The sequence below is a fragment of the Alligator mississippiensis genome, chromosome 2 (assembly GCF_030867095.1).
Source record: "Alligator mississippiensis isolate rAllMis1 chromosome 2, rAllMis1, whole genome shotgun sequence".
NCBI classification, from domain to species: domain Eukaryota; kingdom Metazoa; phylum Chordata; order Crocodylia; family Alligatoridae; genus Alligator; species Alligator mississippiensis.
The window spans coordinates 192,494,176-192,508,097 of record NC_081825.1 but is presented as its reverse complement, the minus strand read 5'-3'; positions in this window follow the sequence as shown (position 1 = coordinate 192,508,097).

Here is a 13,922-nt window from a genome sequence, read left to right as displayed (position 1 = left end):
CCAAAACACAAGCTAGCAGTAGTTTTAGCAGGAGGCTTTTCTTCCACTTATCCATTTTCCTACCATAGGATAGAATCAGGAATTCAAACTGAGACACCGTATTGTGAACACTCCTGTGAAGTACTGAGCACTACAACGCCCAGTGAGTTCAACTGGCTTGCAGGTTTTCCATGCTTTTGAAAAGCTGCAAAACCATGTTTTCATGCCCTCTATTTTCAAGCTGGGCAACTAAACACAAAGACACCCAACATAATGGGCACTTGTGAAGGGTCAGGCTTAAAATACCTAGCATAAAATGATCTCAACTAAGCTCCCATTCACTCTTGGCTACTCTTATATCCTCTTGTAAATGGATGTACTTCTGAAATCACTGGACTGTCAGACTGTACCTTGTTATTTTACAATGTTTAAAGGGTTAACATTTTACTTCTTGCTGTATGTATACTTTAAGTGCTGTGTTTTTCTCAGGGGAGTATATTAAAATGCCACATCAAATGCATGCCAATAAACAACTTGTGCACTGGCTCCAGTGTGGTGTTCTATAAATGTTGCTGAAGTTACTGATAGTGTGCACTGTATTTTGGTCTCCCTCATATGCAAGAGTTTCTCCATGTTTATACTATAGGAGGGAATCATACATAGATAAATGTTGTTAGGCTCTCGTTTTAAGAGCATATGGGGATAGGAGCTACTAGTGTTTTTCACCACTTGGGAATTGGTCCAAGTTATGTTTTGAACTGCCTAGAGGATTATGTCAGTATTACAATGACAAATAGTTAAAAACAGCACTTTAGATTTGTAACTTCATTGTGCATTGCAGCTGTGCCATTATTTGACAAAATGTTGTAAACATTTGTGAAACAGAAAGTATTTGTGTTGCAATTCGGTGAGATTTCGAGCCACCCTTTTTTTTTTGCATTTGCAGTTGCCGGTATTTGGAGCAGAAGGACACTTCATGTTTCATGTATCTCTAAAAAATCACATGTGGGTATTTTAAAAACAGAATTACAGGTTTAGTCAAAAAAATTCTACTTTATGTCATCATGGTTTGTATTTTCTCCTGCAATATGTTATATCAGTCATTAATATGATCTGGGTACTACAGCCCTGATCCAGGCAAATTGTTCTTAGTTTCAGCAATTAAGCCCACAGCTAGACTTGTGAGAGGCTAAGAGGAATTACAGGTAGACACTCAACCTGCATATAAAACCAGTGGGAATTGGGTGCCTGGTAAATTCCTAGCTTCTCTGGCAATCTCCCAGCCTTTAGGATTAAGAAGTTTAGTGTTCCCATTGAAAATGCTAATCCAAGGTGCACTACAGAGTATTATTCTTTGCGACAGTGCGTATTTGTCTGAATGTGGTACATTATTGTATAACTATGGGATTTGGAAGCTCTAGCTACAAAATTTAGTAATTTCTATTTGTGGGTATGAAAAGTGGTCTGCTACCTGCCAACAATAAAATGCAGGAAGTTCTCCATTATCTGAACTAGGCCCAAAAGGTGTCTATACACATTCTGCAGCATCACATGTATTCAGCGTCCCACATTTCAAAATAGTGGCAAGGGTGTTTTAACTAAACCTTGTTGAATGAACGTTAGTTAAAGTGCTCCTGTGGCCATTTTGAAATGTGGGATGCTGAATACATGTGATATTTCAACATTGTAATTACATCAGCTGTTCAGGGGCTGCTTTAATTAAAATGCTACCCTCCCACCCCAGAGCACATGTGTAGACATCCATTGCTCCTATGGATGTATTCCAGTCATTGGAGCTCAACAGCTAAGGGCCTTACCACACATGACACTTAGGGCATATTTTATTTTGATCACAGTAACCCTTACTATGAATTAGAAAGTTTTCTGAGCAGTTGCACAGTAATGCTTATTATGACTGAAGTAAAACACGTCCTCAGTACCAGAACCGTTGAAGACTCCAGTATGCTATAGTGTGCTGTAGGGGGCAGGGACCAGCAAACAGGTGTTAGTTGTTCCCAGTCCTTTGTCATGCGAGGAGTTTTCAGCTAGCTCTGGTGCAGTGGTGGGGCTGGGACTGAAAAAGAATTGATTGTTATAGTCCCAGCCTTGGCACTGCACCAGAGTCTCCTGATTGAATTACCTCTGTGGAGCAGTCAGGTGTTAGCTCAATGCATGTTAGGTAATACGATCTGGATACAGTATACTCCTCATGGGAAAAGTCCTAACTTTGCTAGCTATGATGTCACTTAGCATATGTTTTACTGCTTGAACACTCAGCACTAGCCTTTTAAGTACAGTTAGCACATGCTAAGTGTAACCTGTGACAAAATCCTAAATGTCCTTTGCATTTAGATGCACGGAGTGGGGTAGATTCCTCTCCCTGTGTCAATGGAAATGGCAGTTCCCACTTACAGTAGCTTCATAGCTCCATTATGTGGTTGAAATGCTACAAAGGAGTAAATTGAGGTAAATATTTAGCTCCTTAAATTTTGATCAGATTATACATGTTTTACCAGTAACAGCTTTCACTGGGAGAATAGCAAGTGGGGCAAGGATGAACAGCTAATTTACTTATCACAATATAGTGATAATTACTTATCAAATTAGCCAAATCAGTTCTGAATCCTCTCAAATGAGCAACACTCAATCGTTCAAACACCATAAGTTATGCAACATGCCTCTTGACTTACTCCATTTCCCTGAGGCTGGGCTATCAAAGTCAGAGGATTTTGAAGATAGTTCCTCTCACATGAAATGTCTCAGTGGCCACATCTACACGAGACACTACTGCACAGTAGCTACTGCGTATTTATTTCGTACTTGTATAAACAATAAATTAACAATAACCAGACTTACTGTGCAGTAGTGATGGCGAACACCTTTTTCGTGATGCTACTGTGTAGTAGCCTAATAACTACTGCACAATAGTGTCGCGCCATTGTTTTTGACACTGCTACTGTGTGCAGCTCTTTGATGTGTTGATCAGGTAGAATTCCTTCCCTGAAGGTGTCAGATGGGAGGCAGGGAGGTCAAAAAACTTCCTTGTTGTTCTGCAATGAAGTTTAAAATCCAAAATCGGCTGAAATTCGGCATGTTCCATGTTTCAGGGGTGTACTTGGTAGCCGTGTTGGTCTGAGACAAAAAGACATACAAAAAACTAGAACTCTTGGTTCCAAAATTCCTTCCCTGAAAGTGTCAGATGGGAGGCAGGGAAGGAATTCTACCTGATCAACACATCAAAGAGCTACTCAACACAGCTCACAAAGACACTCTCATGGACCCAGAGGGACAGACTTCCATCTTCAGCTCCCTCTGCAAAAATGAAGTTTATTTCCTACCTATGGGGACTATTTACCTTCTTGTACCACCTACACTTTTTCCAGAGCCTGATGAAGGGACTTTGATCCTGAAAGCTTGCAGAAAAGGACAATTTTCCAGTTGGTCTAATAAAAGGTATCATTTTGGAACCAAGAGTTCTAGTTTTTTGTATGTCTTTTGGTAGTGTAAAAGAATTTTCAAGTCAGCTATAATATAAATGAGAATCTGGTTGGGGGTACACCATCAAAACCAGTGACTAGTTGTAAAGGGAATCATGCTCTGTTTTTAATTAAATGGCACATAAAAGCTAGTCCTCTAAGTAAGGGGAAGGGAAGTACTTGGGTAACAGTTTCTTCAGCACTTTGTAAAAAATATGTTTGAAGAAACTGAAAAAAAAATATTTTAAAGTATATGACTGGACGGAGTCATATAAATTATATTATATATGTATATACCATATTTTGTCACATCCACACACAGAGGTAGGGTGCATGTATTAAGCAGGGAAGCTGATTTTCTGATTGGGATAGAAGCATCTGGCTTTGATTCCTGCTTCACAGTGTGGCAGCAGTGGCATTACCATTCATGCAGCTAAGGGAGTCAGTCAACTTAATGGATCATTGTTTTTCATTCCAGAGGTGCTAATGATCCTGTGTCCTTCTTAATAGTCTTGAAGTTACTCTAATCAAACTAATCTTTCATAGGGCAATTTTGCTGTCTCCTAGCCACTCCTGGTCTTTCTCTTCCTACTTTAAAATCTTAGTGAAATTACACACTAGATCATACTACATCTGTGGAATGTTAAGTGGTGTTAAAGTTAGAATGTGCTGTGAACAGTCACACATTAAGGGTTAATACTGTTTCTTACTTGTATAGCTCTGACTTGCCACTAGAGAGCTGGCAAGCAGGTATGTAGCTAAAGGCATTGACACCTGAACTCTATCCCTGGTCTGGGTGGAGGCTAGGGGGCTAGGAATAGTGTATCTTGGAGGAGTGTATATTGCTAGTTTGATGTCTGTGGAGCAGACTGAAGTTGCCCTAACAAGCTAGGTAGCATGGCTAAGAGTTAACCCTCTCCTGCGTGACTTTGAGATGCTTAGAGGGCACTTAGCACAAGTTAACAAGCTTTAAGGTGTTTGCATTTTAAGTGTTCTAAGTATAATATGTGTAAGATGTAACTTCACTTTTAGAGATGCTTTAGCTCTTCAGAATCATAGACCCACCCAAGGAGACCAGTCTTCAGCAGCAGCTAGGGTTTCAGCTGTAGTTAAGCAGGAAAGGAAGGGTGAGTCTGCTGAAATCTGCTCTATGCCTCCACAACACTGGAAAAATCTTTTTTTCCCCTTCATTCTGCCTTTCAAAACCAAGGTACATATTATGTTCTGGGGTGTATTGTATGTGAGATAACATGGTGTATACACAGACAATTCTCAAACTAATTCCACAGCTCTTTGACAGAAGATTCTGGTAAGCACCATGTAGACAAAAAACACCCTGCCTGTCACACTTGATATTGCACTAATATTGCATTTAAAGCACTCCTGGAAATGGTGCCACTTGATATTGCATTTAAAGCACTCCTGGAAATGGTGCCAATTCTAGACTCTGATTAGGTTTCAACTTGGTGAATACTATGGCTTTTGCGTTTGTCCTTCTAATGTCTATAAATTGCCTATCTTAGAATGCCTTCAGAGGATACCACTATTTATGCATGCAATGCCTGTTTCCTTGTACTTTCTAATGGCACAGAAGACTCATTTATTTGCTTATGGGTCTGATGGCAGACCCAACAATAATTCTCTAGTTCCAGTGGCTCGAATATCAATCCATCCGGAAAATCAGTTTCATCATTTGTAGTGCTCTAGAATTATTCTAGTTCACAAAAGCCCCATGGAAAATGAAGTGCTGGGGTTAACATCATTAATAGGATGCTGTTCTTTTAAAAGAGCAGGCCTCTATGATAAGAAAGACACAAGAGTCAGTGGAAATTTTCTGCATGTCTGTGTTTAGCAGTCAGAATGTGGAAGGAGATGTCATGTTGCAAGGTTCAGTTAAGGAAAGAGCTTTGCCTGTATAATCATCCCAAGTCTGTTTCTCATCCTTTCTGTCACAGCAGGATGGTGAAGACAACAAGATCACACTGTGTCCAGCTGGAAAACAGCAGAGGGGTGATGACTTTCTCATGTGTGCCAGAGGTACACCCACAGAACAGGCTCATGTTGTTCTGCATATCAGCTCCCTTGCTTTGGCCAAGCTCTATACAGAGAAGCATAGGCAATGTTAAATACCTGATCTTTGAGCTAGCCAGAGCTACCCTAATTTGCAGTCAGTTGCCTGGGGCTCCTTTGGCCACATTCTGAATCTGACAGTCAGTAATCAGCAGAGCATAGAGAAATGTTGATCATACATGCCATGTGGGTTAAAGATACTTGGATACTATGTGAAGAGGGACACATCCTAGATTAATGGCAATTCTAGATTTATTTACTCCTGGGCAATGCAACTGATTTTAAATTGTGCAGCTGGTCATTGCTCTGGGATTTAGAGAACACATAAACAAGGAACAGCACATCTTTGGGGCTTGGCCTTCTGGAGTATAGTTACCAGTCAGCTCTTAATTGTAGAGAAATCACCTGCTTTACAGGAGGTCACTTGTATTGCCCTGGTGTAAACCAAGGTACATTTTTCTTGTTTCATCTTCATATTTCAGTATTTACCTGCTGTTGTTTAACTACTTTGACAATATTTATTCATTCACATATCAGCGTAGATATACTATTTAAGAAACATCATCATGATATTTTTATGTCTGGCTTTCATTGGTGCATTTTGAATTGCTTTCAACACAGCAGGAAAAGTTTCTGGGCTTGTGTGTTTATTTGGCTAGATGTATCGAAATCTTGATGTTGACTTCATTAAAAAATCTCTTTACTGCAACAGTGAATTCAAGACAAACCACCATCGACAGCTCAGAAAATTTGAGATCAAATATTCCCCTCTCTCCCTTAAACAGTTTTCTTCCTTAAAATCCCTCTCATCCACTTCCCAATTTTGTTAACCTTATCCTGTGCAAATTAGTAGAGAAAAAGTTAAATAGCGATTAGATTTTCTATTCCAATCAGAACATTTCTTATGAGTTACTTTTTACTGATCTTCCAGCCCTCAAGTTACCATCAAGATGTTTATGTATTTGCTTGTGAATAAACTTGTTTCTGCATAGTACTAGTGGATTTGGCATCCCTTCTCACTCGCTGAACTACTCCGGTCTTTATATGTATTTCTTATCATCATTTCTTGCCACTGACCTTCCAAAAAGTTACATTGCACTGGATGCCATATATAATCAGATTCCTTGCAGCACTTCTGAATTCCTTTCAAAGAAGTATAGTGAGTAACCATTCTTCATTCACTGAAGTGTTTGGTATGATATGGTTACCCAGACTTTTCTTTACTGAATAAGTAGAAAAAGTTGCCAGGAGCAGGAACACCACTGTTGGCACTAAAAATGCTCTGAATCAATCCAGTTCCTTCTGGTCTTTTAGTTGTGTGCGATTATCTGTATGCATGGCATGATGGTAAGTCACTGCACTAAAATAAAATTGTCTCACCCCGCTAGAGAGCAGGACAGTCACAGTCACATTTACATAGCCCCATCATTTTCCACCCCAGCTATGTAAAACATTCCCTTTTAGGGGACAGTGAGGCCATCTGATTTACATTATCATTGAATGGTTGGCAAATTCCCTTGTTTTATCTGTTCTCAATGTGGGGGTCTGCATATTTTGTTTTATTTCTAAATAATCATAATGGGAATATTCAATTTTTCCTTTCCCATTGGCTATTATACTTAGAGCTGGTCAGAAAATAATTTTTGCTCCCTCAGAAAATTTTAAACTTTTTGTTGAAGAAAAATAAATGCAAAATATTTTTGCTCAGAAAAAAACCCCCAACCCCACAAAAAATTCTGTTTTCAGTGAAAAGTCCAAATTTTTCGTGGTAGGCAGACACTTTCCACAAAACTGTCAACTAATCAAAACACCGTGTTTAAGCTATGATCTAAGTGCTCTGACTACCTGTGCTCAAAACTCTCAAGCTGTTTGCAAGCAACAGAGATATGGTACCTTAGCTTTCTACTTGCTGAAGCATCCCAGATCCATAAAAAAAAGGAAAAGAAGAAAAAGCACAGAAGAACCAGCCCCTCAAAGTTACAAAAAGGGAAGAGATTTTAAAAAGAAGCTGAAAACTTGATCTCTCTAACAACATTCCCATACAGGACAGTAAGATCCTGATGCACAGAATAATTGTCATATTTATATCTGTCCTTTTTGATTACCTTGGGAGAATCCCAGGCTGACTCCTAGCTGCCCTTTTAAGCCCTGTATAAACAAAAAGCTATTACAGCTATTTGAGACTGAGCAGTTTTGCCCGCCCTTTGGAAGTGAAGCAGTGAGGGAATGTAAGAGAAGAGAAGGGAAGGAAGAAGAGACGAAAAGGCAGAGAAGATGGTTATCGCCCTCCAAATTCCATTTACATTTCAGCCCATTTTTTCTTTCATTTCAAGTCTGAATATTTAGAACTTCAGTGTAAACTTTCTAGAACAAGCTGGGCTAATACATTCTTTGGCCTTGAACTTCAGGCCCTGATCCAGCCAAGCACTTAAGCCTACAAATAGCCTTGTTAAAATCAATTGACTAAGATGGACCATATGCTTAAGGTTAAGGACGTGCTTGTAAGTTTTCCAGGAGCAGAGCCTTATTAGTCCTAGCACAGTTCCTACCTTGCAAACAAGAAGCACCCACCAAATGTAATTATGTACCATAACAAATCAATTTTAAAATCTGTAGTTCCCAAAGATGATACTCACTGTCCTAATAATATTGAGGCCAACTGCCACAACAGCGAACGATAAGCCTATATGGAATTGCAGTACTGTATTTCAGCCATGTAGGCAAATATTTGAAATTCATAGAAGCCCTCAGGCCTGACTCTTCAGCAGCTATCAGTGGCCAAGTATTTATTACAGGTTTCCCTTGTTTGCTGTACATGCTGTACATGTGTTCCTGGAGAATGGCGCATAACTCTAACTGGAACACAGTGCATAACTCACATAAAAGGAACCCACTTTACAATGTAACAAATATGGATATGTTCCAAGACCTCGACTGTACTGACCCCTAGACCCATTTTTACCACTTTTACAAAATAATTTTGGTACTCACCAACAGCAGACAGTACACACAAGCACAGGGCACTATCATAATGGGGATGGCAACTATAGAAACGTGTTGCAGACAATGAGCGAGGAGTGCAGATCCACAGAGGAGAATATATTCTGGTGCACGTCACTCCCACAATGCACTGCACAAAGCAGCTGACTGCGGGCTTCCACCACACTGATCGCATAAGGTGAATTTACCTCGCGTATAATGAATTTTTGGTATAAAAAGGATCATTGCATAAGAGCGAATTTGCACATACAGAACCCGCATAAAGCGAGGGAAACCTGTACTTATCAATACCTTAGGAGTTACATTCATTGCTGGATTCACTCTAATAGTGTAGGACCTCCTCTCCACATTACACACATGTGAAACAGCAGACTCTAAAGAAATGCTTGTTTTTTGCCTAGAGTCTTTATCCTTTCAACATCAAACATGTTTTCTATTCAAAGGGGTACTAATCATGCCCTCCAAAAAAAAAAAAAAAAGGGATGAGAGGCAAAAATAGAACTTTATCAATTGATTTTTGAATTTCTTTTCCATTTAGCAAAACCTCTTTCCATTCCAAATCTGTCCTGTTTCAATTCAAGCAGCAAAGAACATATTTACCTCAGATAACTTGCTGCAATGTGCACAGCTCCAGAGCACACCAAGGTGCTATATTTTTGTTTGTTCGCTGGAACGATAAAGCAAGCAGCTGTAATAAGAAGAGTTCTTTTCCCTCAAATTCCACCAGAGGGCAGATGAGAGCACAGCATGCTACTGCTGATCTTAAAAACAGTAGGGCTGTGCGAAGCTTCAGTCCCTGATTCAATTCGGTGGAGATCTGGCCCGATTTGGTGGCCAAATCTCCAAATCTGAATCAAATCAGAAGACCCTTTAATCTCTCCGAATTGATTCAGAGAGATTTGGACAGATTCGGTGATTCAGACGTAGATACAGCTTTAAATGTTTTTTCTACATACCTCTAGGTATCAGGGGCTCTGAACGCTGCAGTGCTGGGGAAGATGCAGCGTTCCACAGAAGCACAGGGGGCTCCCCAGCGCATTCGGCAGCAGACCCGAAAGTGGACCAAAAGTACTTCCAGTCCACTTCCTGGTCCACTGGGGAGCATGCAGGGGGTGTCCCCCCTGCAGCTGATCACTGAGCTGGGAAAGAAATGGGGGGACCACCCAGCACACTCCTTGGCAGACCTGGAAGTGGACTGAAAGTACTTCCAGCCCACTTCTGGGTTCACTGCCGAGCACACTGGAGAGCCCGCTGTGCTCCCACAGGATGCTCCATGTGCCCCAATGATCATGAGCCGCGCTGCTACCTCAGGGTATATAGAAATTTTTTTTAAAGCTGTGCCTTTGTCCGAATTGTTGAATCAAGGAATCAGATTTGGATTCAGCCAAATCAAACCAGGGACAGTGATCCAAATCAATGAATCAAATCACTGTCCCTAATTTGGGTTGAATCTGAATCAAATAGGGCCTGTTTCACACAGCCCTAATAGACGGGTACTATTATTTTCAGGCATTGGCATGACATATGTGAAACATGAAGCAAAAGTGCAGTTGGGAGTAAGGCTCTCAAAATCACCTAGATGATTTAATAACATATATCAAATTGAAAATGGTTGGGACTTAAGTCTATAGACCACTTAGGGTATGGCTACATAGCCAAATGAAAGTGCAAATGTAGCAAAAGTAGGCATATCTGCACTGGTTGTAATATAAGTAGTATAGGTGATGATAAAATTGAAGATACAGTGACATAGACTTCACTAAAGGCTAATAATGCAAGTTTTCACCTGGAGTCTCTGATGGGCTTCTACACCCACAAATTCTTCACCCTTATTATTACTCAGCTAGCTAGATTAAGCTAGCATGAGCATGGCCACCAGTGTTACCATCAGAACTTCTGCATAGATATACTCTTAGGAAATTTTGTAAGTCCCATCCAGGAGCTGTGATCTACATTTGCTGTAGGGAGGCTGGGTTTAAGAGTTTGGTCTGCTTTCACTCCTGTTGAAGTCCCTGGGTAAACTCAAATTACTGTATTTTTTCATATACAACATTCACCTTCCCCCCCCCCCTCAAAACCAGACCTTCAAAATTGGGGTGCATGTATTAAGCAGGGAAGCTGATTTTTGGACTGAGATAAAACACCCTGCTTTGATTCCTGCTCCACAGTGCAGCAGCAGTGGCATTACTATTTAGGTAGCTGAGGAAATCAATTGAATTAATAGATTATTGTTCGAGGGTGCTAGTTGTAGTTGTGTTGGTCTAAGGACATAGGCAGACAAGGTTCTTTGGGTAAATGAGATATCTTTTATTAGACTAACTAAATAGTTGGAAATAGTTGTTCTTTGCAAGCTTTTGGGTACAAACACCCTTCAGTTTCCTCCATACTGGCTTCTATCATATCCAGGAGAGCACATTACAACTGTAGACTCTCCTTCTGCCTGAAGAAGGGTGTTGTACCAGAAAGCTTACAAAGAACAAAGCTATTTAGCTGGTCTAATAAAAGATATCTCATTTACCCAAAGAACCTTGTCTGGATCATTGTTTTTCACTCCAGAGGGGTTGACAATCATCTCTTCTTTTGATTCCTTTAACCAAGATAAACTTTCTTAGGGCAATTTTGCTGTGTGCTAGCTGTTCCTGGTCTTTCTCTTCTTATTTCACAGCCTTGGATACTTGTTAGCAGTTTTCAACAGACAGACCAGTGTTCAGCAGTAGCTAACATTGCAGGTTTTGATTAAGCAGGACAGGGAGGGTCAGTCAGATGCAGACTGGGCTCTGTCCTTGCCTTCCATGACTCTGGAAATAAGTCTTCATTCTGCCCTTCAAAAACATGGTATGAATTGTATTCTGGGGCATGGTGGACATGAGAACATATGGTATTATTCCAAAGAATAAAAATACTGAAAAGGGAATGAAAAGGGGAAAATAGAAACACCAAAAGGAGGGGGATAATAAGAGACAAGAGAGGTACTTAGATGAGGAGAAGGAAAAAAATGGGAATAGGGTGGGGAGGGCATCCTCAGAATGCCTATGAAATCGATTAGGTTGTGGGTGCTCTTGCCTAGTGGTTAGGCCACCAGAGAAGGGCCAGAGACAGGGCAGAATCCAAACACAGACCCAATCCAGGGTCAGTAAACTGATGCCAAGTCACTAAATCCAGGGGAAATCCAAAGGCAAGGTCCAAATCACAAGCTAAGTTGAAGTTCAGGAGTCAGAGGCCAAGTTACTAAATCCAACGGAAAAATCCAAAAACTAAAGTCTGAGAACAGAGCAAGCAGGGTCAGGACACCAGGAGTACTAAATTGCAGAAAGGCAGACCATCAGTAGGAACTGGTGGCTAGCCTAGAATCTGCTACCACAGCTGGAGCTAAATGGGGAAGTTGCTTTTCCAGCAGCTGATCAGGATGCCAAGACAGTGGTCAGCTGGCATCATTTGCTGGGTTGGAGCTGCCAGTCAAAGCCCCAGGCAGGTGTGGCCTACTAGGCAATTAGCACAGGCTGGGCTGCTTGTTAGGACCTCTGAGGACTGCAAGTATTAGCAAAAAGCACAACTTGCTGAAACATCTGGTGCAACAATTTCAGCATTCTCCATGAAAAAAATGAACGTTAATCCCCTGGTTGCCATAGTAATATAAGTTATAATTCAGAGGTGCTCTCTAGCATAGGAGACTCAGAGACAGTCCCTGAGTTAGAGAGTAGCTACTAGAGCAGGGGTGGGCAATTATTTCGGGCGGAGGGCCACTTACTGAGATTTGGCAAGACATTAAGGGCCACATGATAGGCAGCCAGGGGCAGATAAATATTAATTTTCTAAATTTTTTATGGGCTCCGCAGGCCGGATAGAATGGCTTGGCGGGCCACATTTTTCCCATCTCTGTGCTAGAGGGTCTGCAGACCCTCACCAACTGCTCTACAATAGAAATTATAGAAACTGTCACTTAGTTCTTTTCATTCATGCCTGTCTTCAGCGAGCCTTATCAACACTACAGTCACCATATAGATAATCCAACAAAAAGTGCACCCAGAGCATCCCCAGCACCCTCTGATTTTGGCAAACCACTTCAGAATTTAAAAAGAGGTGACAGCAATTGATTAAGAAGAGAAGTGATTGCAAAGGATAAAGATGACAGACAATACTGAAGAAACTTTAAGACACTGGGGCTAAATTTTGGCCACAACGTTTTAAGGGGAGGAAGAGGGACTTTAGATTCACCTGGTTTGTGAATCCCTGTCTCCCCAAAGAATCAGCTACTTCTGAAAATTAAATAAAAATAAATAATGGTCCATCCTTTGTGCCAGTGCTCACCACTCTGAGTCACCTGCCTGATGTAAAGCAGACAGAACATGGCCACATCCACCTATTTGAGAAGTCTGTGAAGCTGGGTGTAGGGAACACTTCTTTTGTATAAAGTGGTCAGTGCTGACTTCTACAGCTATGCCTTCTGACCCCGACACTGCTTTGCCAATTGGCAGCCTACAGTCTCTAAGAGTCATACATCGGTTGTTATATAATAATCTACCCTAAGCCCAATGTACTTGCTTTAAGAACCAAGGAACAATGGTCACAAACTGACAGAGAACAGATTTATGCTAGATATCAGGAAAAACTTATTCACGGTAAGAGTGGCCAAAATTTGGAATGGGCTTCCAAGGGAGGTGGTGCTCTCCCCTACCTTGGGGGTCTTTAAGAGGAGACTGGATAAGCACCTGGCTGGGGCCATCTGACCCCAGCACTATTTCCTGCCTCGGCAGGGGGGCAGACTCGATATGTTGATGTCCCTTCTGACCCTAGCATCTATGAATCTATGAACCAGGAATTGATGACTTTTGGGTTGGTATCATTACGCACCATTTCAAATGTAGAGCAAAAAACTGCTTATAATGTTCTGAGATTACTGGAAGGAATTCATGATATAAATACTAATTATTAATATGTTCACCCAGTCTAAACGAACCTACTATATTGGTTTGACTACACACACACACACACACACACGTATATATGTACACATATAGAAAATATATATTATATTATACTACTTTAAGGGGTGCAACCTCTGTAAATAAATGTTCAGAGGAAAACAAGTAAAATGGAAATGCTATAGCTAAAATCTGGGTTATTAAAATTATTGAATTGTATTGAAGTAATATGCATGAATCCCATTCTTTTCCTGTGTACATGCACGCACATACTCCAGAGCAGATGCAGAAGTCACAAGTCATTACTGTGATTCGTGCTTCAGTTCAGAGAGTATGAGGATGTGCCGAAGACATCAGTGTGACTAATAGGGCCAAGAAATTCCTGAGAGAATAGGAATGATTGTTAACAGTTCTGAGAAAATCTTGCTCTATGTTATTATCCCATAGAGAGAGATAGTGGGTCTTAACAGTCTTA